Source organism: Pholis gunnellus (assembly GCF_910591455.1).
Source record: "Pholis gunnellus genome assembly, chromosome: 11".
Classification (NCBI taxonomy): domain Eukaryota; kingdom Metazoa; phylum Chordata; class Actinopteri; order Perciformes; family Pholidae; genus Pholis; species Pholis gunnellus.
Window position 1 is genome coordinate 3463989 of NC_136538.1, and position 19605 is coordinate 3483593.

Genomic DNA, 19605 nt, shown 5'->3' on the forward strand with positions numbered 1-19605 from the left:
GCTAACTTGGTGAGATGCTAGTTATACTAAATCAACACTGATGTTGTGTCCATTGATGCTTTTTACGCATTACGGCTGTCGCAGTTGGCAGTGTCCTCACTCAAGCTAACTGGTGGGACACTAACTAGACTAAGCTAATACTGGGATTGTGTCCAATGATTTTGTAACTTTACGGCTATCGCAGTTAGCTGAGTGTCCTCGCTCAGCCTAACTGGTGGGACACCACTAGTTATAGCGACTGTCCTAGTGAAGAGAGTGCCCTCGCTCCCCTCTCACTTTAAGGACTGTTTTTTTGACCTGTATCCACAGTGGCAGAGTGCTCTCGCTCAAGCTAACTGGTGGGTCACCTATATCTGCAGCAATCACTCCCCTCTGACTGCCCCCAGCCACCAGGGCTCTCTCCTGCCTTACATCAGATGGCCGAACCTGACGGCCGTGCAGGAGCTGGCAAAATTTGGCCTTGCACGTATGCCAGCCATTTAGCTGACTATTGCGTCCCTCATAGTTTTCCCCTGAGGAGAATCTGAGGCCCGTTGCCAGGTGCCCTTGATCCCAACATTGGGTCAAGGATGACCTGCTATCCAGGGCTTATGACACAGCAGCACTGTGGACTGTATCGGCAACTCCCTCTCCCACGTCATGCTTGCCCCCGCAGCTTCTCTGCAGCAGGCTACTTTCGACGCTTTCGCCTCCAGCCTAAGTGAGGCTTCATTACAGGCATTTGCGCTCATGGACTTGGATGTATGATGTCCACCCTGGTCCAGACTCTCCGCCAGGTTCAAACCTGGTGAGCTGTTCGGGTCAGCTGCTATACAGGCGCTTCAGTGAACTGCTAGCCAGACCAGGCAGCAGTTCTCTTGTCTTCCCAGGGACATGCCTGCACCCCGCAGACCTAGGGGTCCCACTTGGTTCCCCAAGGCCGTTTTGTCAGCCTCCAGCTTACCCCAGTAGCCGCCACAGGCCTCAGCGTCCCGCTGAGAGGCCGGCCAGCTACCAATACAACCCTACCTAAGTCCCCGCCGGGCAATCTCCGAACTTGGGGACTAACAGTCGCCCCCATAACCTCCAGAGGCAGGGGGGCCAGGAGACTGGGTCTCCGGGCCGGCTGTCGTTTTTTTTTTCTCCCAGCAGCACATTCCCAAGGGAGAGTGGTTCACGTCTGTCGACGCCTATACCCATGTTCCCATGGTGCATCACCACAGGCAGCTTCTTCGTTTCTCCTTTTGAGGCTGCCACTTTCAGTCCAGGGTGCTTCCATTCGGACTCTCCCTTCTTCCCACGGGTGTTCAGAAGGTGTGTTACTGCTGTACTTTTTCCCCTGCAATCACAGGGCGTGAAAGTACTGCTGTACTTAGACGACTGGCTGACCTGTGCGCCATCCCGGCTTCAAGCACCTCAGGACACTGCTCGCCTTCTCTCACGTGGCCCGGTGGGGCTTCAAGGTGAACATGGAGAGGAGCTACCTGAGCCCTCTTCAGAGCATAACCTTCATTAGTGTGGCCCTATGAGGGCCTATCTGTTGCCCAAGCCTATGGACAAGATCCCCCACAACCTCTTCCGGGGGGCAGACGGTTGCCCTACATCCCTTTCTCCGCCTATTGGGTGAACTGCGACTGTCGTTCCCTTGGGTTTGCTGATGGCTGAACAGCCTTCACTTGGATGCCAAGTGGCACAGACAGGGCAATAATAGTATCAAAACAGTGCCTACTCACTCTATCCCCATGGAGGGAGAGTGCATATCTGGCAAACAGTGGCCCCATGGGCTCGGTTCCATTCCGCCAGGAGATTGTCACAACCGATATCTGCCTCTCAAGGTGCAGTGTGACAGAACAGGACTGCTTGGGGGCAGTTGTCTGCTCAAAGACCGCAGGGGCAAGTCAATGTTCTAGAGCTAAGTGCTCAAACACTTCCTCCCATATTTGAAGGGAAAGCATGTACCTCTGCTGTGTTTTCACATAAACCATCAAGGGGGCACCAGATCTGCAGAAGTTGCTACAGGGATCACCGTGCCCTTCTTACTTGGGCGGCCCCTCGCCTGACCAGCCTTCGGGCAATGTACCCACCAGGAGAACGGAACCAGGTTGTGGTTTTCCTGTTCCGTCACAAGCCTCCACCAGGAGAGTGGCGGCTGCATCCAGACGTGATGTCGACCCACTGCCCCTACTGGTTCTCCCTGACGGAGAGGACCAGTCCTCTGGATCAAGATGCCCTGGCTCACACGTGGCCAGAGGATCTTCTTTATGCCTTTCCACCATACCCTCTGATCTTGCAATGCTTCTCAGAGTTCTTCCCCGACAGGAGGGACCTCCTGTCGCAACTAGAAGGCCGGACTTGGTATCCCAATCCCTGCCGCCTTCAACTATGGGTCTGGCCCGACCAGATGCTGAGTGGCTGCATAGAACCAGTCAGACTGACTATTCTGAATGCCAGGGCGCGATCTACCCATCTGCAGTACGAAAACAGGTGGAAGCTGTTTTCTGACTGGTGTCAGAGGTCAAGGCTGCTGTGCCCAGTGCGGGCCCTCAGAGCTTATGTGGAAGCCACCGCCTGCATACGGCGGTCGGAGCAGCTCTTTGTCAGTTATGGTGAGCCTAAGAAGGGCTGTGCTCCTTCTGAAGGACAAACAGCGCCTATCCCACTGGATAGTGGAGGCCATTGCCTATACATACAAGGCGAGCGACCTTGCTCTGCCATCCGGGGTGAAGGGCCACTCTACCAAAGGTGTCTCCACGTCAGGGGCAACACTGCGAGGTGTGCCTGTGGAGGATCTATGTGCTGCGGCCTCATGGGCATCACCGAGCACATTCACCAAACACTACAGACTTAAGGTTGCCACCCCTCACCCACTGGGGAGGGTTCTTTGGCCAATTTTCTCTGCCGGAGCTATACGAGGTAGTTATGGTGATTCCTCGTGACTCTGTTGATATAAGTCATCCAGTGTTAAACACTGCCTCTGGCGGTCAGTAAGGATGAAATAGAACGAAAGTTACGAATGTAACTACGGTTCTATGAATCCTGGATGACCGCCAGAGTTCTTGGTCACTCGGAATCCCGTGAACTCGCGAGAAGATTCCGTAGGACTGAACTCGGAATGACACCGGAACTTATAGACGACGGGGGGTCATCCGAGGTCACAGGTGACTTTGTTGATATAAATATTCGACCTGCGCATGCGCGAGACAGAAGATATCCAGTGTTAAACACTGCCTCTGGCGGTCATCCAGGATTCATAGAACCGTAGTTACATTCGTAACTTTCAATTTAGTTTTCTTTTTTTTTTTTTTAAACAAATCAATTGACTGGGCCATTTTCTGTTTAATTTCTTGTGGGGCTTTGTGCTGTGACGAAGGGGGATGGTAGAGTTGGCTTCTTGCATGCATATCTTATTGTGTTGTTTGAGTCACCTAAGCGTGCAGTGAGTAGGTAGATTTTATTGTGGTTTGTGTGCAGTGGTTTAGTCATAATTTGCCTACATATTCTGTGACAAATTCCTCTCTTTACGCCTAACATATATTACATGCGACACACACACTGCCACGTTGAATCCAAGCGAATATGGTTATTAGGTTTGCTTTACTGGAAATGTATTAATGAATATTTTAAACTGAGTCAGTTTATTGTTCCTATTCTTGGCTTGTAGTTTGAACTAGAACGTAGAAAGAGATATTTTGTGATTCTTTTCTTAACATCACCTTTCATTGCTGCATACAGTTAAAAAAAAAACTTGCTGTTTCCATATTTTTAGTGAAATCTGTCTTAATGAGCTTACTGGAGAACATTAAACACTGGCAAGACCAATTAATTGCCAGAGTAAACTATCTCACCAACAAGCTCAACTGGCCAAGAAGTGGAAGTGACTGAGCCAGTACAGTTTCCATTTAACTCAATGGAGGAAGTGGAACATTTTAAGGAACACCTTAAAGATCCTCCAACCCTCAGCTGAAGAGTGGTGAGTTTTTTTTATTAAGCATCTCAATCAAATCTGATTACATTTTTCTTATTAAAATCAAACTATTCTATATTGTAATTAACACTGGATAATACCCTGTTTGATGAAAATGTATTATAAAAAACATTCTGTAAATTATCAGATGTTAACAGTACTTTTTTGATCTAGTTTAGATTTCCTCCCTGGCAACCATCAGAGGACATGACACAAAACGGGTTTCATGGAACATCCTTGCCCGTATGTTCAATGATGATGTTGGGAAGAAAGCTAAATGGGAAAAAGTCCTTCAGCCAGATGGAGTCGAAGCTCCTGGGTAAGTAACTAATATTTAATGAAAACAATTTGAAGTCACCCAGAAGTCTTAGGCCGTGTTCAAACTTACAAATTCTCTTTGAAATTTCAACTTCATTCTCTGCTCAGGTAGATATTACTCGACTAGATCTTTACATAATAGTTATATGATATATTAGCTCTGAATATAGCATAGCAAACCTTTACATGTCAGACAGCCACTAGCTTTTAGACTGCATGTCTGCTATGTGTTGGACTGAGGTTTCATGAGATGTTGTATGATCTACTTGTGTGATTACAGATGCCGTCAGAAAGAATCATGTCTCATGAGCCGCCACAGATGATGAGATTCTGAAACAGCAATGTGGTGGTTCAACCTGGCAGCAGACAGAGGAAGTTCCAGGAGGCGCGTCACTGTCAGCATCCCTACTGAACAAGCCTAAACATGTATGTTATACATCTCATACATGTGATGTTCTAAAATCCTTGAAAATGGTTTCACTTAATAAAAAAAAACAGTTTTTGATAATATTCATGGTTAAAGTTTTTCCATTAGTACCTATTCAATATATATATATATTTTTTTAAGATTATTTTTTGCCTTTTTATTAGGTAGTCAGGACAGAGAGTTGGAATAAATCAGTTCATCACTGAGGAGATGGATACCACTTATCTTAGACCAGATCTTGTGTTTTGGTCAGAAATACAGTGTGTTATGTACTGTACGTGTTTTGTGGAGCTGACAGTACCATGGAAGGATGCAATAGAAACGGACTATGAGAGGAACAAGCGTAGCTATAGTGCTGGAAACAGGGGTGTCTGGTTGGAAACCTAAGGTCTGCCCAATGGAGGTTGGCAAAAGGGTTTTGTTGGCAAATCAGTTTTGTCCCTGTTATTGGAACTGGGTATAAGAGGGTAGCCCCTAAAGGAAAAACATGACAGACATTTCAGACTGTTCTAATGAATCACATGGTGCGAACTGCAGTTCTAGGTAAAGCGGGGTGTGGTTCTGCAACGCTGTATCACACTGTTGAGCCTTCCTCGAAGATACGCCAGTTATTGAGAGGTTGGCCATCTGATGACCCTGCAGATTGACTGCACTCTGAAGTTCTGTTTATACTCAAGATTATTACTCTGTAGACTGCACAAGCTCTGAGTATGTACGGAGGCGTTTATACTCAAATACACATCATTCTCCAAAAAGCCAGAGGGCTGACAAACAAGATGCACTGTTAACTCGTATCTCAAATTCATGGACTACTTTTTTGCCTTTGCACAAGCCCTGAAAAGAAAGAAGTCAAGTATGACATACATTATGAAGAAACAAAGGTTAAATATAACAATTTGATTTGGCTGCAAAACATTTACCCAAATGTAGATTTTTTTTTTTTTTTTTAGACCACCTGTTTCTAAATTATTTAAAAGCAAATTGACCTTCTTTGTATAATCCCTAGACATGTAAATAGTGTTTTTATCAGTTAACTATTTCTGACAGTTGTGATCGCGCACAAAGTTACTAAAATTCAGAGGTGCACGACAAAGTGTATTAACGTCATTTCTTTCTGGCACGTGCACCTCACGCCGGTTTCACTACGGTGAGTATGAACTAAGCTTTACTCCCTTTATTTGGTAAGACAGGTCAAGGGGCATGATTTCTCATAGCAGAGTGGTTGCTTACTAGTAGAATAGAAGACGTGGGGCAGAGAAGAGGGGGAGGGGGGGCTTCTATAAAACCCTCTCAAGCTGCTGAGTATCTGCTCTTTTGCTTGGGTCTCCTGCCATGGGGTACATTCGTCCTAGTGATAGGTGATAATATCGTTCAACATCAATAGTGGGCTTCCATTGGTGTGCTCACACAACTTTGGTCACATGTCACTGTGTATTTGTAACTACTGGGGCTCGTAAAACATCCTTAAGTCCTCATACTGCACTTCGAGGCACCCTGCTGAATTTTCACCAATAAGTCCCCAGTATAAGATAATGCTTGTGTTGTGAATATGGTAAAAAAAAGCTAAATCTTTACCCATCATGGCCTTGTGGAGATCTTTTTTCAATTGTTATCTCTCATGGGTCGGGTTACCTTGAACTAACCTGAGCTCTGCAATGATGGATTGTGGGTTGTTTTGTTCTGATAGTTGAAATGAAGAGGTGATGTGTGCCCACAAGCCTTAACACAGCATACATGTACACATAACAGTAACAACATAATGGGAACATATTGAAGAAATGTGACATGTGACCCTGTTTCTGTGTGTGCGTGTGTGTGTGTTGATGTTATCTATTATATGTTCACTGAAAGACTAAATCATTTTTGGCCAAACCGCATTGGTACAGTTTCTTAAGGTTAAATGCATTCTTTTTTGTGGCCCCGATGCTGGCCCCTAATCCCCAAATGTCTTTCGAACTCACTGATTATGTAAAGTTTATTGACTTTTAAAGGAAACTGTCATAATTTTGCACATTCAGATCAGTTGGCTTGTTACAGGCAGTACTACTAAGGCTGGCCACCTGCCACCTTCATTATATCAGCTGATTGTCCTAAAATTGTTTATATTCCGGAAATGTGTAACAAAACTGCAATGTAATATTACTTTATAATACGATAGAATTACTTAACAACCCCCTGAAAGCCTCAATCGCAAAACGTTGGGGGTCGTAAGACAATTATTTGTCACAGGCAATTGTCACTAATATTAATAGTTAATATTCACAAATATTAATAGTGAGTGCGACAGGTTGTGTGAAGCTAAACGGACCTCCTTTGGATACATTTGATCCTGTGCCTTTCCTGAGAACCTGGGTTAAAGCAGGACATTGTCTCTCCTCTTCTTGGATACCAGGAGACTAGAGAAGCCCTCCCTGATTTCCACCGGGTATTTCGCACACTGGTTATCTCGTCTTGGGCTTGAGACTGCAAGAGAGTTGTCATTCTCAATGCACGTGAATCCTGAAAAGACTGATATTAAACAAGCAACAGGGATCTGGTGAAACAACTTTCTCAGAAATTCTGTTCACATACAACTAGTTTGCAAAAGCATATGAAAACGTAATGCTGACCTTCTAACCTTAACCACATTTTCTTTTTTTTGCCAAAACCTAACCACAAACCACTCATCATACCTCTCTGGTATCAAAGTGCTGCATCTTGTATGTCTACCGCCCTATGAGTCCTATGTGAAGCAATTCATTCACTCAAAAAAGATGTTGCCATGCACATATGTAACTGGGAGAATTATTTAGAAATATATAGGGATGTAACTTTTATGAGACAGGGCTGAATGAGCTTTAAGGAAGTGCAACTTTATGCAAGTGCAATACGAAGTCTGGAACATTAACAGTGTAACCTTTTGCAGTGCATAATTATGCAAAATGTCTCCTTGTCTATGTTCTTTACTGACGCCTAAAACTATCAGCAGTAGCAGACAAATCGTTTGCATCATTCCTTGAACCTGCACCACCTTTGGTTACAAGAGCTATAACGTTTTTGCACCCTCATCTTGCTGTGAGTTACTGAGACAATTTAAACTTGATTATTTTATAAACCGAAGATTATAAAAACAGGATTCAGGACTAATTGACTGATGCATATACTTTAAAATAATTGGTTGATAGAATTTGCCAATTGTTCTGAGTCTGTTGCTTGTTTCTTTGATGTAAAAATCATATGTTTTAACTTTTTGCTATTTTAAATCTGTTGAATCATGTACGATGATTTGGAATCTCAACAGGAATGTTTCCTGTAAAAGTTTAGATCAAATTAAATAGGATTAAGACATCGGTGCACCAAAGAGTTTCCTGTGTCTTGTTTTCATGGAGGCAGCTAGTTGCAAGAGTACAGCCTAGTGCAGGGGTCGGCAACCTGCGACGAGCCGCATGCGGCTCTTCAGCCCCTCTGTTGCGGATCCCTGAGTCTACATCCACACTAACACGTTTTCATTTTAAGATGATCTCTGTCCACACTAAAACGCCTGAAATTGAATATCACATGACTATTCACATGCACTGGGCATGCGGGTGGGTGCCGGTGTAAACAGGAAGTAGATTAGTTGCTCAAAGTGGCTAACGTGACTTCAGACGGCCGCTCCGTAGGTCTGATAATGCCGCTGGACACGCTGCTCACTAATCGCTCCAATATCAGCTGCTTCCTCCGTAATAATGCAGACTTTAACTGAACAACAGATGCTAGTAAAGACAACACGGTCAGCAATTCCTGTAACTCCTCCGTTTTCGGTGCTTTGAAAACTCCGGCGTAGATGTGCGTCACATCCTATTACGTCGCTGCCTAGAGCCTTTCCCTGCATGTGGCTGATCATGATTTTCCGACTCCCACCCTCAGTAAACTATCAATGGATAAATCCAAAAAAGAAAAGTCACGGAGGAAAATGGAGAGTTTAATTCTGCGTGGACGTATTCATTTGCTTTCACTGCCAACGATCCTGGTTTACCTGTATGCTTGATATGTGCAACAAATGTAATGTTGAAAGAGCTTCCAGAACAAGCACACAGCATTTACTGGAAAGCATCACGCTGGAGATGAACGATAGAGAGCGATTCCTCAACTGCTGCAGCAAACTCTCCTCTTCATAAAATTTTGATTTTGTTATAACACGTAAAATAGCAATAAAATGTCAACAAGTGTCTTTATTCTTGTTCTATATTTTCATAAATACAACAAACTATAGTTTTTGTGTAGATAATATAACTATATATAAAACTTTATAAGCTGTGACATCAAATAGCTTTTGCGGCTCCAGATGAATTTTATTTGGTGAAAAATAGGGCAAAATGGCTCTTTGGATAGTAAAGGTTGCCGACCCTTGGCCTAGTGTTAGCAGCCGACTAGAAGACGTGTGTGTGTGTGTGTGTCCATCTAATTCACATGGGCACTGTAATCACTACATTTGATGGGACTGAGGTGTTGCTGGTCTGCAGGCATCTTTAAATGGGTTACCATGGTTGCTCTCTGAATGCACACTCACTTACATTATTCACACAAACTCTAACTCATGCTCAATCTCTGAGCACTCATAACAACACATACACACACATACATGCACACCTCCCTACCTACACAACAATATGCACACTACACTTCCTCACGTGCACAATACTCCCTACTCAGACACTGAAATAACTTTCTGCACTAAGACACACACACACACACACACACACACACACACACTGCTGTGACCCCAGAGAGAAGGCCAGCTGTGTGTGTGCTGGAGCAGTAACCCCGGCGTTAATTATAAATCAATGGGCCAACTGCAAACGCACACAGAGTGCATCTCCGGCACACATGACTTCTCCCATGCATGTCAACATCCATTGGGTATATAAGCCGTTTAAAGTGTCGGGGCTCCAGCAATATTCATGGCTGATTATAACAGATGGTAGACACACACAGCACTGATACAGGACAGTGATACCAACACAGGCTGAGAGAGGAGCGCAGGGTTAGGGCCGGGGATCATAAACTGATAACTGCTGCTCTAGAATACCGGGAAGGGGGGGGGGGGGGGGGGATGTCAGCGTTTTACAATTAGAAATATTACTTTTTATTTTGTTTTATTTACTTTCCTGCTCCACTTTTATTGTTCCAGAGATCTGCCCCATCTACTTCCACTGCTAATATTCTTTCAGAGCCCACACTACACTTACCTGGACACAACAAAAGAAACCTCCAACCCGTTCTTATTCACAAACGAACACGTGGTCAGGAAAACAGAACTACTTGGTTAGGTTTAGTAAAACTAAAAATGAATATGTCATGTCTGTGATGTAAATTAGGCAGCCTACTTAATGTAAACTACTTAAATAACTTGAAATAAGTCAACAATGACTTTTGATTTAACATTGGAAATGAACAGCGGCCTCCTGGGTGAAAGTCTTGAGATTGTTCTGACCCGTTCTTCCACCTTCTTTCTCCCTGCGCAGACTTTGTCACCTTTTATACGTTATCTTCTTCTGAATATTAATCTTGCAGCAGATGGGTTTACATCTGAATAACTTGGAAGAGAGGTGCAGCTCACAAAGAAGCTGAAGGGTTTCTTTTGCGTCGGCATCAGACGCCAAGCGCCGTGACAGGATGTCAGTATTTGACCCTCAGGAATGAGATGGGGCTGAAACCTCCAAATCATTTTAGTTCCCTTTATACTCACGTGATACTTTCTGATAGTTGTAAGGATGGAACTACAGCATTCTATACGTGTTCTGTGCTTTACTCTCTTTTTTTTGACTGTTTGATATTCAATTCCAGCATTGTTTTAGATGAATGTTATCTGTAAATACAATATATATTTTTTCACTTGAGTAATACAGTTTCCATTCCATTTACCATGTTCTGCCCTCAGTAATGTCTGTAGGTCTAGAGCAGACTGTATTGTTAAGCCTTATGAGGCCAAAAAACAAATGCTGTTTTCTGTCACACATGTTTACACCTCCATGCACACAGACTCATTTATATGTGTACATTGTCTGATGGAGGAATGTAGCTAATTATTAGTTGTCTTAAGTTTGGTGACGTGAGGAAAAGTCAACCTAGGCCATGACAACGGATTAACTCCATTCACTGATTTAGGTAGTGGGATGCGATTAAAAGCTCTGGACAGTACTATGTATGACTATGTAAGGATTTTCATGTCTTATCTATTTAAGGAAGACAGAAGTTTGGGCTTGAACTAATTCATTTCATAGAGATCCTAATATCCCATTGCTGACAGGATGTGTTAAATACATTGTATTGAACTTTGTATTATTATTTTTCCCCTACACTTTGAGAGTTTGCTTACTGTTGTTATTATATCAATCTTTGCGTTTCATTAGTAATACGACTCATATACCCCATTAACAGTACTTTATGTGAACTATAGGCAAGATAAATAAAAGATATACAGGAGAAAACATTATTGTTAAAATGACTTTTTTTTCCCCAAACATTAACATTTTCTTTTTTCTTTTTTGTGACCCAATCCACATAAAAGTGCTTTAAACCACTAGTAGCTTACATCTGCCTCTGATTTATACACTTTCCAATGGGTGTTTGGCTAATAAAGAGATACAATCTAGAAAGACAAATGCCTGTGCAGCATCCCTTGGTGTGATTATTACATGGCAGAAACACACACACACACACACTTCTATCTTCATGAGGACAACTTCAAACAGGTCTTCTTATGTCTGTCCCAAAGTAAGGAACGGCCAAAACTCCCTCACTTTCCAAAAATGTCCTCACTCTGAAGGTCTAAAAGTCAAAATAGTCTTCACAAAGACAGCTGTACAAGTACATGCACACACACACACACACACACACACACACACACACATTCATAGCGAAGCACTCCAAGAAAACTACACAGCAGACAGCGGAGGAAACGGCAATAAATGATATGCACCTCCTCAGCTGTTTCCAGTCATAAAGTTATATGTGTATTCATTTTCATATGCTGAAAATCAATTGAAGCCCAAGGGAAAACTACATTGTTGCAATGAAGAATGATGTTGAAGAGTATGAATATTACCACTGCAATAAAACTCATGTCTGCAATATTTATGAATTACTCCTTTAAAAACAAATAAATCATTGACAGATGCTAATCTAATCAAGTGATTTTGTAGATTTTTGCTTTATTTTAATTCACAGAATTGTATTAACTTTTATCCTATGATGCCAGTATTTTAAAACAGACTTATTATTATGCTACTGATTCATATCCCGACAAACATGATGTGATTGTCATAGTTAAATATAAAGAGGGCCATTTTCAACTACAGCTGTCAAAGTATGCAGTACGTCCTCATGTCAAACGCTTCACACACATACAAACACTGACACATCAATCATGCATAGAGCAACATGCATGCAGCCGCTCTCACTGTGACCTCAGCATATGCATAATGTCTTCAAAAGCAACATTAGACATCAGCGAGGGGGAGATGGAGGGAGAGTGAGGGGTGAGGGATGGAGGTGAAGAGAGGGAGAGTGATCAAGTGTGCTCTACAAATTATATATAACTACTTGTACAATTGCGGGTCTATATTACTAACTGCAGTCTGTCACAACAGTGAAGGCTCAACGAGAGGATAAGACTGAGGCAAACGCCATGGGGATCGTGGAATGGTAGAAGATAAGGAGAGAGAGAGAAAAAGAGAGAGAGAGAGGGTGAGGAAATAGAAAAAGTTGGATGGATGGGTGGGTCAAACAAACAGGAGTTTCACAAAGGAGTCCAATTGGAAATCAAAAGTCAACGTTGACTTATTTAAATTTACATCTGTAATATAAATAATTGAAAAAACATTCTTATATTTTAAGCCAAACCAATGTAATTTACTAAATATAACCAAGTAGTTTTGCTGCGTTTTGTTTTCTTTCAAATTACAACATTAATCTTGTGTTTTAAACTGCCGCTGTAATAAAATACATTTCCTTTTGAAACCTAATTGAGAATGCAGTTTAATTGAATGGGATCATACATTTGTAGGAAACAAGCTTGAATTTGTTGTTAGATCAAAAGAGCACAACTGATATTTTCCATGACATAAAAAGAAAACATTACCATCTCATTTATATCTATATATCTATCGCATCATCTCAAGACTACTGCAACTCACTCCTTGCTGTTTTGCCTGCATGCGCCTTCCAACTTCAGCATCCCTGCTGGTCTTCAACCTACCCAGGTTCTCCCACATTATCCCGCTCCTGCACACCCTGCTCTGGTTACCCCTCAAATCTGATTCAAGACACTGGTACTTGCTCATCATGCTGCAAATGGCTCAGGACCATCCTGCATCCAGGGCATGGTCCCGCACACCCAAGTCCACTATCTTTTACTTATCCCTAACTATGATGGAAGCCCGGCTAGCACTCAACAATAGCTCTGAAGTTACTGTTTTGTATGTGAGTTTTGTAATTGAGTGTTTTAATCTACACACTCACATACAAGACAACAGGTACATAACGTATCTTTACACTACCATATTAATTTTTGGTGGTTTATTTCCCTCGTATAACCTTCAAGGGACTGACATACATTACAGAATCTCAACAGAGGCTTTATGTACTTGAGATGTACTTGTACATGCATAAAAAACACATATAGCAGATTTGATTGAAAACATGTGAGGTAATTCGTGGCCAGGTTTCAATTTAGATTTTTGATACTAGGATATGCATTGCACCACGGAAACCTCAGGGGGAGTCCTCCTCAGGAGTTTCTTGATTACCAGCTTCAGAACATCCTGCCTCAGCATCTCAGAGGAGCCAAGTCATCTTTACATCCTTTCCCGAAGCTCACTTTTATTGAAGCCATTTTAAACTTTGTGTACAGTAAAATTAAATACAATTCTGTGCATAAAATTCTTGTATTTCTTCTTGTTATCATTTTCCCTCTTTTCTCTTTTTTAGTTTTTAGTGTTTCAATTACTCTACTCTCTTATTTTATTTCAATTTGAAGCATTGTGTTAGCAGCTGTGTCATTCATCAGTCTTGTTTGAATACTCTATGTAGATATGGTCCATTTACATGCAGGTTATTAGCCTAACTGCATTTGTGTGAAATCATGCCTTGGAACTTGTACATACAAGAAACAATGCAAAAGGCCATGACATTTTGTGCATGTATGAATCGTTAACTGCATGAAAACATCAAAATATACACAGTGGAGTGTCTCTGCCATAGGTGTCATTTACACTGGATGCCAGGGACATGTCCCCACCACTTTTTGAAATGGACAATTTGGTCCCCGTCAATTTTTAAAAGCATAGTGTGTGAGACATTTCTGGGGAAAATAGCTTTCACCGAGAAATGATAACTAACAAAGGAGAATGTTTTGAGAAAGCTTAATTTGCACCCTCCTGCCTGAAAGTCTGTGCTGACCAGCTGGCCCCCATCTTCACACAGATCTTCAACCGATCACTGGAGCTCACCCCTCATGCTTCAAACGCTCCACGATCATCCCGGTTCCCAAGAAATCCTCCATCACAGGATTAAATGACTACAGGCCCGTCGCCCTAACGTCTGTGGTCATGAAATCCTTTGAGAGACTGGTGTTGACCCATCTGAAGGACATCACAGGACCCCTGCTGGACCCCCTGCAGTTTGCCTACCGTGCAAACAGGTCGGCGGATGATGCAGTCAGTATGGGACTGCACTACATTCTGCAACACCTCGACTCCCCAGGGTCATATACAAGGGTTCTGTTTGTGGACTTCAGCTCAGCTCAACCATCATCCCAGCAATACTCCAACCCAAACTTTCCCAGCTCACTGTGCCAGCCTCCACCTGTCAGTGGATCACAAACTTCCTGACTGACGGTAAAAAAATAATAATCTACACTAAGCAAAATGCTAAAAATATAATTTCTTCCATATCTTTCAATTTGAACTCTTACTACTCCAACTAAGCCTCTGCTGTAAGTTTCGTTTCACAATAGTCACGTGCTCGCCCACTGACCAATCACAGCACACGCTGCACCTCACTGCAGAGCTGCTCCTGAAAACTGAGCTGCACATAATGCTGACGTAGTTATAGGCCAGCTAGCAGCTCTGGCACATCAAAAAATATGCCCAACATGTCAAACTAAAGATCTGATTGGTTAAACACTATGCCAATGAACAATATCGTCCCCATTCACTTAAACTGCACATGGATTCACTGGTGAGTCTGCAGGCCTCGGGCCTCTCTTCTTACCTAGAGACACAGAGGTGAAATCTGATTGGATAAAAGCTCTACTTAAAACAAGCTGCACTGGAAGCAAAGCAACTGAGGAACACAGTAGCTGTGCAATGAGAAAATAAGATAATGGGAAAAATATTTTTATAAATTATAATACATGTAGTGTATTTAAGAAAAATTATTAAATTATAAAATAGCTAAAACTTTGTGATTCTCTTTAGGCCAGCAGAGAAGGCCTTGCAGGCCCTGACGGCCCACCACTGCAGCACACACACACACACACACACACACACACACACACACACACACACTAAAAGAAGTGACCACAGTGTCAACAGGCAGGAGAGAGAGAGAGTGAGAGAGAGACAGAGAGAGAGAGAAAAAAAAGAGAGAGAGGACAGATAAGGAGAGGGAAACACCCTGTATAAATCACTCTTTCTGACAGGGTGAGGGGAAGGGGGGCGGGTGAGAGAGAGAGAGAGCAGCAGATCAAGTTATAGAGAGTGTCTCTTCCCCACATTATTCAGAGTTATGTAACATAGTGTAGCATACTGGTAAGAGTCACTGTAAACAAACGCAGCCACACATATATCTATGCATTTATGCATCCACAACACAGACGAGCCACAGTGGTGGGCGTCCACTGTGCAAATGTATTCTCCGTCTCTGTTCTCTGCATGCACGTGAATTCACAGATATATATATATTGTAAACACACATACATACATACAAAGGTGTGAATAAGGAAGAGGAAAGGAGAGTAGAGGAGACAAGTAGTGAGGAGAGGAGAAGAGAAGAGAAGAGAGGAGAGTAGAAGAAAGAAAAGAATAAGAGACAAGTAATGAGGAAAGGAGATGTGAAGATGAGATGTGAGATGTGAAGGGACATGCAGTAAGGAAAGGTATTTAAAGCAAAGGAGAGAGGAAAAGAGGAGAGGAGACAAGATGAGACAAACAAGTGGTGAGAAAGATGAGACAAGATGAGACAAACAAGTGGTGAGAAAGATGAGACAAGATGAGACAAACAAGTGGTGAGAAAAATTAAATGAGTGGGAAAAAAGGGAGAGGAGTCAAGCGGTAAGGAAAGGACATGAGGAACAATGAAGAGAGGAGAAGAAAGGAGAGAAGGAAATTACTCCGAACATGCACTCTGCGGACTTGCAGATTGGGCTCTGGTGGACTTCGGTCGTGTGTACTGTGACCTGTGTGAAGACTGTCAGGGTGCTGAGGGAATATCATGTGCTATGAGATGGGACGCCAGCTGACATGGATACGACCGACGCTGAGATCTCCACCCGTCGTCCAGCTCAACAGTATTTTTGTGGAACCTTCACAATAGAACTCACTTTGGCATATCAAGCCTCACTGTTTAACCTATATTGAAAGAATAAGAAATATTTTCTTCATATATATATATACACACACTACCGTTCAAAAGTTTGGGGTCACCCAGACAATTTCCTGTCAATTTTCAGTTTCTTCGCAATTTCTCGCATGGAATAGCTTCATTTGTAAGAACAAGAATAGACTGGCGAGATTCACATGAAAGTTCTCTTTTTCTGGCCATGTTGAGAGTATAATCGAACCCACAAATGTGATGCTCCAGATACTCCTATGTAGATATTTCATTAAAAACCAGACGTTTCCACCTAGAATAGTCATTAACCACATTAACAATGTATAGAGTGTATTTCTGACTAATTTAATGTTATCTTCATTGAAAGAAACAGTGCTTTTCTTTGAGAAATAAGGACATTTCTAAGTGACCCCAAACTTTTGAACGGTAGTGTATATATATATATACATACACACTGTCCATACTACTAAGACTTAAACCTTATATTCAGGGATCAAAATGAACATTGATAGGATCAGTTGTCAGGCTTTGATGTGTTCAGAAAGTCGAAACCCACGTGTGGGATTGTGGATTCGGACCTCTGCTACTATGGACTTCAGCCTGGCAGTTCTGAAAGTTGAAACACTTGGATTCAATCTAAAAGAGTAAGAAGCTGATGGAGAGTAAGGGACCCATAAAGCACCCTGATTGATTTGATTTAGGCGGCAAGACGCACTGGAAGCCAAAATGGTAGAGAAGTAAAAGAGAACAAAAAAGCATGGAAACAGAAGAACAGAACAAAAACAAAGAACGAACAAGACAGTAAGAAGAGCTGAGGCTGCCAGCTCTCTCTCTCTCTGTCTCTGAAGCGTCTTAAAGGCCTCAGACTCTCATGTATATTAATGGCGCTGAGATATTACAATGGTGACACAAAGCCTGTTTACGGGGAGCTTGGCTGGCTGGCCAGGTTGAAGCTGTACAGCATGCGACTCTGCTGGGATTTATCACACCGCACCCATGTCGGAGAGCTGCTCGACTTAATACAGCGATGCAGCTTTTTGTGAGCTGCATTTACATTTTCACTTTTTTTTTTTTCAGGCATTTAGCAGACGCGCTTATGCAAAGCGACTTACAATGAAAGCGGCGAGAACACGAGAACACTCCAGGATCATCCTTAAACATTACAGGCTGACAAAATCACGGAAAGGTCAAAGGTCAGGGGTTAAGAGGTCTTATTTTCATTGCTGCAGCCGGGAAGCATTGTGTATTAGGGTGCTAGGGGCAACCGTGGATCACTGGGTTAAGAGGGTTTTCTGGTAACTGCAAGGTCGACGGTTTGATCCTTGGCTGTGTGTCGTGTCGAAGTGTCCCTGAGCAAGACACTGAACCCCGGGCGCCTGTCATAGGCAGCCCACTGATCCCTATATACAGGGATGGGTCAAATGGAGAGCAAAATCTCCCCCTTACCGTAACAGGCCAAATTATCCCCCGCCCAGAGTAAACCGGGGTATACTTTGGCCCAGGGCAGAGTATACCCCGGGGATAAACTGTCCTAGGCCAAACTATGCCCGGGGGTGTAAAATAGCCTAGGCCCGACTTTACCCCTCCAGGCAGGGCCGGTCCTTCCTATAGGGATCATAATGTAAGGTAATCTTGATAGTTAGTTAATTTGTACTATTTATTTATTTATTTGTTTGTTTATTTTGCATATTCTATTTTGATTATTTAATATATTTAAAATATATACTTTTAATTGAAAGCAAACTTGCATATATTCTTTTATTGTTTGTTATTATTATTATTGTTTGCTAGCTAAGTTGTCATTTGTTTTGATTCTATAGTGTGCACTTTGCATTTCTTCTTAGCTCTTGTTCTAAATAAAGGTGCAGTACTTTACTATAGAACTGTTAAGAAGTTTTGAATTTTTCTTTTTTGGGGGGAGGTGCCAGGGGTGAAGCTTGCCTATATAAGCCCCACTTAATGCAAGCAGAGGAGTAGAGTTTGCTGAGGCGAGGTGGGATAGCTGCTTCCTCTAACACCAAACTCTTTAGTTTACCAATTTTGACAAACATGGAAGACCAACTGTATGACCAGATTTTGAGATTCTACACTGCAACACAACAAAAGTATCCCCAGTGGATCTACGATCTACCTCCAGAGAAACGTGTAAATGCCAAGTCCCAGTTCAGACAAACAGCTAAGCCATATCGAGCAGAAGGAGGAAATTTTGAACAATTAAGTAATTCTTGTGTATATCACTCAACACTACTGATATCATGGGGGTATCATCTGGCCTGAGGGGTATAAATTGGCCTAGGCCATAATATACCTGGGGTATAATCTAGCCTAGGCCCCTTTAACCCCAGGTATAGTCCGGACTGGGGGTATACTATGGCCTGTTACACCAGGATATAGTAAAATAAAAAAAGAATAATATATAGTTGTAATATATACAGTCTTTAAAAAATACAAATTCTATTCTTACTTCAATGTACTACAACGGTGTGTCCAGTAGGCGATTTGTTCATTCTTAAAAGGGGGGACGGATTGGCTCGTTTTGTTCCCCCGCAATTGCAAATATGGTGCTGCTTCAGCACCACGGAGAGCGCCATGAATTTATCAACACACAACCATTGACTGTATATAAGAAGTGGACGTAGTCATCGAGACGTCACCCATTGGTTTGTGGACTGATGTGTTGAAGCCTGGAATTAGGCGATTTCAACGTCGCCATCTTGGCCATCTTGGATTACGGCCGTTGCCATGTTTCTTTTTTTGCAACCAACAAACAGATGTGACCATATTTGGAATGTAGAGAAGTGACGTAGAGACGCCGTATACGTCTCTGGTAGAGACCTATCAATCACAGTAAGCCCTGCCCTAAAGCATACCCTGCTTTATGGTCTGTTTGACTCTAAATGGACCATAATTTACTAAAAGAACATCATGCTGTATTGAAGAATTGAAACTAGAGATTGAGACCATAAACTCATATTTACAATGTTTACTAAGGTAATAAATCAAGAGAGAAGTAGAGTAATTTTCTCATAGACTTCTATACAACCAGAGGAGTCGCCCCCTCATGGACATTAGAGAGAATGCAGCTTTAAAGACACTTCTGCATCGGCTTTAAGAGTCTGGTTTATGCCTGGTTTCTACATTCTTTTACCACTGGGCAGAAAGTCCCACTCCACCCCTGACAAAATGTTATACACCTAAAATTTGCATCATGTCTCCATCTTGTTGATATTACATTAACTCAGTATTTCTCAAACTGTGCGCCCCTCTAGTGGGGCGCAGTGGTATTACAGGTGGGGCGCGGGGGGAATTGCAGAATCTTTTTATTTCAAGAACTTCATTG